Source organism: Vanessa tameamea, chromosome 23 (assembly GCF_037043105.1).
Source record: "Vanessa tameamea isolate UH-Manoa-2023 chromosome 23, ilVanTame1 primary haplotype, whole genome shotgun sequence".
NCBI lineage: Eukaryota > Metazoa > Arthropoda > Insecta > Lepidoptera > Nymphalidae > Vanessa > Vanessa tameamea.
The window spans coordinates 2523318-2535634 of record NC_087331.1 but is presented as its reverse complement, the minus strand read 5'-3'; positions in this window follow the sequence as shown (position 1 = coordinate 2535634).

Here is a 12317-nt window from a genome sequence, read left to right as displayed (position 1 = left end):
CTCTAGCTTTTTCCGGGAATTTTACTGGATTTTAATTAAACAACAACCCCAATGGCAATAGAATAGTAATATTTTATTCAATGAGAAGCAAATTGGATGCTCAGTAGTGAATTCTGTCGTGAAATGTCAAAGCGATTTGTATCGATGCGTCATATTGATACTTATTTCATTTAAAGTCGCGTATTATAAGCTGCTTATTGACGCGATTTGTTTCATGACATGGACATGATTTTGTGAATTGAGTGTCATTGTCAGCGAGTGAGCATCGTAGAACAAAAGTGCTGTTATGAATTATATCAAAGTCAAAGTCAAAAATCTTTATTCAATATAGAAGTATTTACACTTGCTTATTGATTGTGAAAAATCTACCACCGGTTCGGAATTTAGCACCTCGGACCTGAGAAGAACCGGCGAAAGAAACTCAGCGGGAATATCATATATCATAGAATCGAACTAAGAAATAGAAATTATTTGTTAAATAATTGCAGTAACAACTGCATCGTTGGTCTAGGGGCCAGCTTATAAATTCTGAAGTCTTGGGTTCAAAATTCGAATCAGTCATCGAATTTTTGTAAGGAAACTTACAGTAACAGCCCGAAGTTTGGATTTTGGTATTGTTAACCGCCCGTGCCTAAGAAAGTACGTAAAATCTGAACTTTTCCGTTCGTGTAGGATTGGCCGTTACTTTAGATTTTGAGAGTAAGTGTGTCGTGTATGTGTGCACGTATTACTTTCTTTGTTTACGTGAAGAATACTGTGTTATTATGGACATAGGCTTACTTTTTTAAATTTATTTATTTTTCAATTAATAAAATAATTAATTTTGGTGAGACAATGCTTATTTTGTTATTGTAGTGTAATAAAACTGTTGAAGTAGTCTGCCGTTAAATTTTACAGAAAAGATCTTGCAATAATTACTTCTATAGCCTGTTCCAATCGAAGAAGGAACTGAGATAAACACACCTTGGATTTTCGTAGTTCATATTTGCTGATAACTCACCTATATTATGCACTACAAATAGATCTTGAGTTCATATATATTATCTATAATAAAACACTATTCCACTGTACTACTTATAAAATAATAATTTAAGCGATAAAAGCTTCGTCGAAAATGGTAACGCCATGTTTTGCGAATCGATAATGAATATCATAGATTATTCGAACTTTCGGCCAATGATATCGCGTCAAATCGATGTCAAATCTTGTTAATTTGTCTTTATTCCTTTTGTGGACAAGGCAAAATAGTGATTACAGGAGTAAGTTTTAAAAACAAATCGTGCTATTTATTTTTCTAAATATCAGAAACCGTTCCCGATATTCTCGCTATACAACACTTTGTTGCTCACCCGGCTTTACCTGCATTTATCGATATTTTTTTTATTTTAGTTTTTAGTTAATTTTTTGTGCAACTCTTCCGCTGGTGCGGCATTGTTGTGAGGTCCTCTGCCCAGCATCCGACGAGCTCTCAATGACCCGAATCTGCACCTCTGTTGCTGAGAATTATCATGATATCTGAAATTAATAAATATAAAGATCATTACGGCTTACAAGATTTTATTAATATGTTATTTGTAATTGATATAAAATAAATTGACATATTTGTTTCCGTAAAAAGTCGTGCTATAGTTTCCTAAGACAGTTTTTATTCGTATCCACTGCCCATAGATATTGGTATTGTAAGAAATTGTATACATCACCAATGCACCATAGGACTCGTATTTATGTCTAAATAAATAAATAAAAATATTTATTATTCATAATCTTTTGACACGTTATATTCTGACATTACATAGTTCAATACATAGTTCAATTCCTTTAATAATAATAATATAAAAATATATATCTATTCACTCGCGATGACGCGAAGACGCGCCATGTTAAATTATCATACGTGTGCGTGAGACGAGTGATGTCAGAATAATGACAAAAAGAAACAAATTACCTTATATTCGTTAATGTACGCCGATAATTTACCTCGGAGTAAAGACTTCGTGCGTGAACAGATCTATAGATACAAAGTATGTCTGTATGATACAGTAGAGTTTAAAGACCTGTCAGACGTATGGTACATGGGACGTTGTTGACACACTTAATAGCGTTTAATAAAAAGTGTTATCATAAAAATACATGGATTTCCATAGCGAAATGTCGTAAGTCGTCTCTTTTGTATCGCGCGCTGATGTACGGAGCTTAATTTTGATTATAGAGATATATTACGCCTGTTTCATACAGCTTGCGGTATTGGTTGACGTTTATGGTTAATGCTTAGGTTGTAGCGTCACGTTATATAGCTTAACTTGATCAATAAATGGACTATCCAACGAAATAAAAAAAAATCAAATCGTTTATGTATTACCGCTTTTAACGAAACAATTTTCAGCTGTATAATATAACGAGTTGCCCGTAATGACGTCATACGAGTAAAATAAGGATTCTTTTCATGTTTCTAACTTCGAACGAAAACTTTCATACAAAAGCAACCCCTCCCACTTCCCCTCTCTTAAAGTTTTAAATTTCCTTATTTTTATAGTGAATGGTTACATTATATTATGAACTTGTGTTCCGAATTTCGGTCTAGACTAAGTAGTGTGACTCGGGCTGTACCTTGGTAGTCAGGATTTCAGCACAAAATTTTTGTAAGTATATATATTATGCACACTATAATTTGACGATTTTCTGCTTAAATGATCACTACAAGTGGCTGGTCACAGGTTCAATTCTTGCTCATAACAAGTAATTGGGAAAGGATGATATAAAATAAATTTTCTTAATCGTTGTGAGTTTTTATCATCAATATTAACTAAATATAATAAAACAAAGTCACCCCTCGTCTATCTGTCTGTCTGATTGAACGTGATAAATTTAAAAACTACACGAACGAATTTTCATACGGTTTTAACGGACGGAGTGATTCATGAGAAAGGTTCAGGTGTAGGTATAATGTATTATGTTTTGTGCAATTTGTGAGAAAAATTAAGATGATAGTGAATAGTGAAAAAAACATGCAAAACTGGAACTTTGACAGAGTTATAAATAATATGACATAAAAGTTTTATGTACATATATCTTTATTCTATGCATGTGAAGCCAGTTTGGATTGATACTAGAATATAAATAAATTTCATACTGATATAGATGTAATCTGAATGAATGATTAATGAACGATGAAACTAATACTTATTTATAGTCTGTAATTGAATACAATTTTTTTTATTCTTATTGTAATATTAAGAATATCATGAACGTACAAAAAAATGACAGATGGCCTACTTCATTTTGATTTACCGCAAACACTTAAAGGAAATAGGTTCGCTAAAAATAGAGACGTTGAATACCTAATTCTTGGTACACGGAACGAAATATATTAGAAATGGCATCTACAAATAAATATATGAAAGATAGGATACAAGTGGTAAATTATTCTATAAGTTAGTAGATATCCGTCCTCACTTTACGTATTCACGAGAAGAGTGAGGGTTTACGTAAAACTTTTGAAGGGTAATCAGACAAAGAGAAATTCAAGTTTTTTTAGATCAGGTATATTTCCGATACAGGTTTACAGGAAAATTTCATTACGATTGGATCAATTCAGAAACGAACTTAAGAGTTCACTTTTTATTATATAGATTTAAGGAATTAGGATACAATGTTGCCCAGCTCGACAACGTTGACGTAATAATTTATTATATGTTAAAATATATGTGTGTATAAGGTTTAAAGGATACAGATTTATAGGTTCCAAATCCAGGTCAGACCGATAAAAATTTATTAAGTGTTTTTTTCGGAGACTTCTTAGTAGTTGACCGAAGTTTGGATTTCGCGTATACTTTTTCCGGTCGTGTCGAATTTGCTGTTCTATCGGATTACGAAAGTGAGTTAATAGAGAGTGAAACTGTGTTTGCGCACATACATTGCATTGTAATATGTCCTGGGTAGTGACCGAAATTGCTCAGGAGGACATTATTATCTTATCCTGTATGGAAATCAATGTATACGAACTCCGCGATTTTTTATTATCAATGTATCATTGTATACCGATGCTACGGTGCTTTTAGATAACACCATTAGATTCTAAATTTCAACTAATTGATATTGATACCGCCATATCTATCTCGCACATTTTTTTTAAATAGTATTACTTCTTATGGCATATCAATTTGGGATGACGTTACAGATATTGAATCTGTTCTTATTTTACAAAAGATCCTTCTTGGGGTAAGGTATTCGTTTCTTTAATAAAATTCATGCAGATATTTCTAACTTTGCCGATTCAACAATGCAAATGATTTGTTGTAAAAACATTAATAAATGAGGCATATTATTCAAAAAAAAGCGTGGAGCTAATACGTGTTGAGATTCAGGCAGTTTGTATTTCTAATATTGGAAAACAGTAACTACTTAGTTTCTTGCCGGTTCTTCTCGGTAGAATCTACAATCCGAAACGGTGATAGCTTTACTTTTATTTTTTGATACATAATATTATTGTAAATATGATATTTTGTTAAAAACCTCCCGGAGGAAGTTTTTGATTTTCAATATTATATATAGTCCGGACAATTCTAACTTATAAAAAATCAAATTCAACAGTATGAAAGTATATGATAACATGATAAGTATATGATATATATATATATATGAGATTAACACCTCGCCTTCACCTCCACTGGTGACAGGAGGGCTGGTTAGTTCTTTGCGCTGTCATTGTCATTATACGGTACATATTTTTAATTAATATTTATATATATTTAAGGACTTAATGTTCATAATTCTTATTTACATTAGAGATGTTAGAGCATTGAAGTAATTTATACGCCGCAAGACATATTACTGTATACATACAAGTAATACTAATCGAGCCGCATGAATATCAATTTGGTTTTTTTCTTTTTTTAATATTTGAAGGGCATATGCAATAGCTTATACTTTTTCGTATAATTCTATCTGCTTGAAATGAGATAGTCTTTTTATCGATTGAAGATAGCTCCTTATGATCCTCTAAACGGAATTTAAGAATAATCTTAACGAGGTACCAGTCACGGCTTTACACTGAAAGGTTATGCTATACGTAAACAAATCAATATAAATATTCAAAATTAAATCACATTCCATAAAGTTTTTATTTATTTTATTTACTTTCTAAGAGTAATTTTATATTTATAAATGCCAATATAAGCCCAGTCAATATTAATTTAACATTATGTTGGAATGTTTTCATTTTAGTTGTGTTATTAAATTAATTTTCATTTAGTGTGAATCTAATCACAGACCTATTTCAACTATTTACCATAGAGTGTATTTGGATCTCGTGTCGGTAAATCTAAATTAGATATTTTACTCGCTATTATATATTTTATTTTATTTTATTTTATTAGCAGTCATTGAAGCAAAATAAAAAAAATATATGAACATAATTTAATTTATCTTATAATACCACAAAAATAATTCTATTTTATGTTTCGCTATGTGTGTATAACAATTTTAATTTATAATATTTAAGCAAAAGGACAATAAAACGTATAAAAATTCGTCAGCTTACTGTTATAACTGAACTTATTATTTCCCGTATATGTATATTAAAATAATATACGTTCATAATTTTTGAAAGTAAATATTCTGCATAAATTTCCTATTGTTAGAAATACTTATTTATGCAGTTACATTCATATCATAATTACATACTTAATAAACTCATATTTTGTTAATGTATCCGATTTCATAAAAATAAGTGATATCGATTTCAGAACGTCATTCGTCATTTCCCGCGTAAAATAAAAAAATATAAAATGGCGGTCACCGATTTAATATAAATAGGTGATTTTTTCAATTTCGATTTTAATTATAATTCGATTTTAAATTATAAAATTAAACAAATGATAAAAAATATGTATGTATTGTATGTATTGTATGTATGTATTTATTACTATAAACTATCATTCCTTACAATTATCCTGTAACATAATATAATTACACAGCAATATAATATAAAGTCTGTTATTCATTAATGACATTTCTGATTTTCTGTTCTCAGTATTTCATGCATACACAATGCCAGAATCTTGTCTTTACGTGTTTGTATTTGCGTTTACTTCAGCCCATTTGCTCGCTGTGCCAAATATCAAAGCTTAGCCTACATTTCAAAATTTTCTAGGTCTCGGAATGGTCTACTTTTTAATTAACACCCGCAAATCTCATCAAAAAAGTTAAGTTTCTTAATACAAATTATTTTGAAGTATTGAAAAACTTTTTTTAAAAATAAAGCTCACCGTTCATTACATTCCATAACAAAATAGTAATTAAAAAAAGATCGACGAAAATTCTTCATTTAAAAATGCTAAAACATTGTTTGTCACGACCATGAATATTCGAAATACGAAATTAAATTAACAACGAGTGACAACCCTAAAAGTGGTACGAGACAGTACCACACCCTATGTTCAACCACTAGTCTCATATTAAGTAAATTAACTAACACGAATAATAGCATACCATAAATCGGTCCATGCACTTTCTGTAATGGCCACGGGTTCGATGACCTCGCGTGCCATCAGCCATATTGTTATGGGCTATACACTATTAGATAAGATTGCGATCTGCCCTTAGCATTTCTGATGCTATTATACCGCTAATGCTGCGTTTGGATTTCTTAGTAAGAATATATTTTATTTTACTTTCTAGTACATAAATATATAAAAAAAACTTAGGTATGACAATAAATACTTAATAAAAAAAAGGTTAACTTTTCGTCAACGTTTGTGTTAAATGCATTTAGCGTAAGCGTGAATTTTTTTTTAACTCAGATAGTAAATTATTTATTAAAAAAAAATATAAATAGTATAAAACAAAGTCTTTTTTGTTTCTTTCAAGAACAAAACGAGGAAGGTTTTTCTCTATGCTTACTTTAGTCATCTCACGCAACTAAGACATCTTATAAGCACGTCACGTCTAATGCACGCAGACAATTTTGCGTGGAGGGGCGCGCCTTCGAAAGCAAATATACCCATAGTTACTTTGAGCGTTTAATAGAGATTTAAATTGTCTTTAACACCAGAACGTTCTTATGAATTCTTTAGATGTTCATATTATGATTGTTTTCAAATTATGTGCAATGAAAAATCGTTCGCTGCGAAGCCGGATTAATAAATAATAAAATTTAAATCTTGATATTTAAACTTAACCAAAATTTTAATTTAAAAGTCGTTGACACATTTTTATCTATGTTTAACAATAAAATTTTTGTTCATATTTCTTATTTATGATAAATTTATTATAATTAATAAATAAATAAACGTTTTAGAATAAAAATATCTTTTTAATATTGTCTAGCGATGAGAAATACGCTTAGCACTTTTCATTTACTTTATTAATAAATTGCAACTGTCCGAAGCCGCCCCTTTGAATTGATTATAAAAATTCAGTTGGATTGTAATTGAAATGTTTTAATTGATTACATGGAGTAGTGGGTCGCACTCGATACTTCTCGTTTATTCAACAGATTATTACAAATTTTTTTTAATTTAATTTCATTGTAAACTGACAACGTCTGTTTGCACGATTTACATTTTTCTTTTATAGAGGCATATAGCCGCTCTCTACGTGGCCAGTAACTTTTTCCGCTCTCTAATATTAATTATTTGTTAAATCATAACAATTTAATAAATTACAATTAAGAACCCTCTTTATTTTTCTGCACATCTACGACTGGAGTTCTTCAAAATGAGATTATAATTTTTTTATGTGCAGCTATCGTTCCATAATCACTGGGACAAAAATCGGCTTACGTTATTAATAACATGGATTACTTACCCGTCTTCAAAACATGATGACGGCTAAATGAGTACAGTTTTCATAAATCCATCCTAGGAATCCTTAACATGGTTGCGGGGAGATTGTGGTGGAAAACGTTATAACTGAGGCTCACGAAGCAGACGGAACGAAATCACGTCAACGACCGATCGGCTTAATAAATAACGGATAACAGGATATCATTCAAAGCTTCAGGATTTCAAAGAATAATTTAACGATAGCGAAATAATATTTTAGAACATATAGGATCCTTTAGGAGTGCATGTATGATAGAATATGTATTTCAATTAAAATGTTATTGTATCACACAATTAAGAAGATCACATTACACTTTACACTTCGTTTACTTATCAATTTGAACCCTTATATGTAACGACATTGTACATGTTTGCTGAAAAGTGTTAAAAATTATACTTAATTGTAAAGAAAAAAAATTGTCTATTAAAAAAAACTTGTGACGTCACATGTGTATTAGTGGAAATTTGAATTACTTAATTAGTCTAGTATTGCATGTAATGTTTAAGAACCCGAGATCCTAGGTTCATATCTCGGGCCTGTAGAGGTATTCTGTAAGAAGAAATTCGAAACTCACCGAAGACCACGAGTGTAAAATTTCAGATTGTTATATGACAAGACATTGAGCATAATAATCATAAATTTTATAGAATACACGTGTCAAAATGACATAGCGCCGAGTGAGATACGAAGTGAATTCTTATAGAATCGTACCGCTGAACTAAAAAACATAAAGGTTTATGGGTTTTTGTGTTCAAAAATTGCCAGCAGTAGTTTTAGAGTTCGAAAGTTGGCAATAGTATAAGCCCGAACTTCGGCCGGCCGTTTCAGAATTCGGATTGCCGTCCGATCCGATTATTCGCGTACATCTGTGCGCGTTTAGCTTCTCCTACAGATTGGCAACCGTTACCGAAATTCAAATAGGATAATATTATTATTATAGAGCCGAGATGGCTCAGTGGTTAAAACGCGTGTATCTTAACCGATGATTGCGGGTTCAAACCCAGGCAAGCACCACTGAATTTTCATGTGCTTTCGTGTTCATAATTCATCTCGTGCTCTGCATGTGTCTAATTTCAACAAAATTCTGCCACATGTGTATCCACAAACCCGCATTGGAGCAGCGTGGTGGAATATGCTCCAAATCTTCTCCTCAAAAAGGAGAGGTGGCCAGCAGTGGGAAATTTACAGGCTGTTAATGCAAAAAAATAATGCAAAAAATATTATTATTAACAAACATCCCCAAGGTAAATTTTTTCAACAGACAGTTAATAATTATATTTTAAACCAACTTTAATAAATATTTATTCCAATTTTGAACAATGATTTTAAAATAAATGACGATGTTTATCAGTTATTAGGGCGGTAATACTACTAACAAATTGTCACTTTACGTTCTCTTTCTAATCTTCTAACACAACGATCCAGTTGCGTTTCGGTCAAAAGTTGGATCGGAATTTAATCAGAAGTATTATAAACATTATAGGTATATTAGTAGAATTGGAGCCTAGGTGACTATTGAATTATCTTGCAGTATGAAGTGGATGAACACGTGAATCTCTATAACGAGTTGTCATATTCTTAATTTGTGTTACAATTCATTTGGTGCATTCAAGTTTTTGTTGATATTCTGTCACACGTGTGGAGCAGCGTCGTGGAATAAGCTCTTGTCCATCTCCGCAATAAAAGAGGAGCCCTTAGCCCAGCTGTGGGATATCTATGGTTTTATTATGTTATTACAAAATTATGGAGGGACGATTAAATGTTGTCTTACTGATTTTATAAATGTATAAGTTTGTTAGCCATAACGACTATAGGTTCTGATTTTAAAATATCTAATGGATCATGACGTCATTTTCAATTTTTTTATTTACAAAAACCATCAATCACTAATGTTTATTTACGCTTAGCGTACTTCTGTATGAAAGAATAATTAAGGAACCTATTGAGAGTCATGGCTCTTTTGAAGATCTGTTTTGCATATGTTCAGTGTTTTTCTCCTTTAACACTTTTGTATGTAAATGTACCCCATACTTACTTTCTAGGGCGTCATTAACCTTGACGTCACATTATGCGTGTATCCTATTACACCCTAACTCTTCCCCTCGCTTCATTTAATTCAAACGGAAGATTTTATTTTAAATTATAAAATTCGAAATTTGAATTTATTAAAAATATGACACTTTATTGTAATTTTATTTATTTATATTGTTCTTTATCGGCACCATAGTGTATCTAAAAAAAAATTCTAAAAAGATCTTTACACTAATTACAAATATTCATAGAAATTTGAATACTAGACAAAGTGAATCAAAGTTATTATCAAAATTATACACGAGATGAATTATAAATAGTTTCGACGTTGAAGGAAAACATCGCTGGGAAACCTAATTTCAATCAAATTTAAATGTGCATCCACCAACCCGCATTGGAGCAGCGTGGTGGAATAAGCTCCATATCTTCTTCTCAAAAGGGAGATATTTTTTATTATTAAAATAATCAATCGAAAACAGAATAGTATATTTTAGATTACCTTATTAGGTGAATGAATAAGTTTCTAGACTCATCTGTTTTACTATATGTTGATTTTTCTTTTCAGTACATGAAAACATTAAATACTTGTGAAAATGAAATTAAAAAAATATATATCCCGCTGTTTCTTTCGCCGGTTCTTCTCAGGTCCGAGGTGTTAATTTCCGAACCGGTGGTAGATTTTTGACAATCAATAAGCAAGTGTAATCACATCCATATTGAATAAAGATCTTTGACTTTGACTTTAAGTACATATGTACATAAATTCATATTATATACGTGAATATAATTTAATGAAATCAGTAAATTGTCGACTCAAAGGTCCCTATTACTCATTCCTAAGTAGGCACTTAAATAAGTTTTTGTAATTCTGTTCATTACATTTCTGTCACAAAGGTTGCACGGAGATTTCTGTTAGCGATAAAACCGCTGCACGCTTTTAACGTAAAATATATCCTTTCCTATGACGATTCATGTATGTGTGCAATATAGTTTACAAACACACACGTCTGCGCGATATCACTACGTATTTTACACTCCTTAGGCGCGAGCGAATACATTAAACATGCCTCTGATATGCGCCATTTCCTTTCCTCAGCTTGCTACTTTATATACTCGTATCATTACGACTTGTGTAGCGTTGATTTGTTATTCTTATCATAATATATTTGTGGTGCTTTATTTATTTTCATTAATTTCATGACTATCACTGCCTCGTTGGTCTGGTGACTAGATATAAAGCCACAGATCCAAAAATTCAAAGTAGCAGGCCGGAGTCTAGAAGCTGGAAATGTGTACTCCCCGTTCTTCGGAAAGCACGGAAAGCCGTTTGCCCTGCCCCTGAACTTTTTTTTTGTTCACATATGACATAGGCTACTTTTTTTAATTCACCCCTCGAGGGGGTGTATTAATATATGAAGGTTGGCGGTTTGGGTGCCAAAGGAAAAGTTTTATAAATTTTCGGGAAAGCCGCATCTTCGAAAGAATGATAAATTTGGTATGAAGCCAGCTTAAGCTCCAAGGAAGGACATAAAATAGTATTTTATGCCGAAAACACGACGATTAACTCCTAAAAGGGTAGCGAAGCCATGGGCGACTACTAGTATTAAATAATTATAATGGCGAGTGACTTATGGTGACAAGTTTTCGAGGTCGGTTTTTTTTGCTGCAACTTTTTTTGTTTAGCTCAATACGTACTACCTACTACCGAAGTTTTGTTGCTTTTTTGAACTCTCGCCGAGCGTTTCGTGTAAGGAATGCGAAATGTTATTGTATTTTTACCTCCGAACGAATTGTAACGTAGCTGGTGATTTGTTTCATTTTCAAACTGGCAGGATGTTTATAAGTCAGCCTCTGACGACAGCGCAATGAGATACCAAGAAAAAGTTTTAACCTTTCGAAGTGTCTGTGTTTTTGGATAAAGCGGACTATTTACTTTTGTCAATGACGTGATTTCGACAATTCCGCTCCATGACATTAGGAAACGTCTTTCTCAAATATGTCAATAACTCACGATAAAAAATGAAAGGTGTCGTGGGATAAGTAATATATATACACATATATATTATATACAATAAAATAAATCAACAACGTTTGAGAATAATGAAATGAAAATGACATAATTGTTATTAAAAACCCTTATGAACTAAAACAATAACAGACAATTAGTTTAAATAATCTGTAGTCATAATTTCGTGCAGGTCTATCTGAAACCTATCGAAATCTATCCACAGTTATAGATCGTTAAAAAAATAATAATTTTGACATCGAGAGATTTTAAACCGAGATATTTCGATATGGAATCCATGAAATTCATTGACTTAACAGTTCAACGGGCGGCCCTGTTTGACGTTTACGGGGTTGCGTTTAGAAAGTGTATAATAACAATTTCGTGCAGGAGTGCGGTAGTTAGTATTTATATTTGTTTAGTTTCATTTATTTTAGCCTAGCGAAGCTGGGTTTTC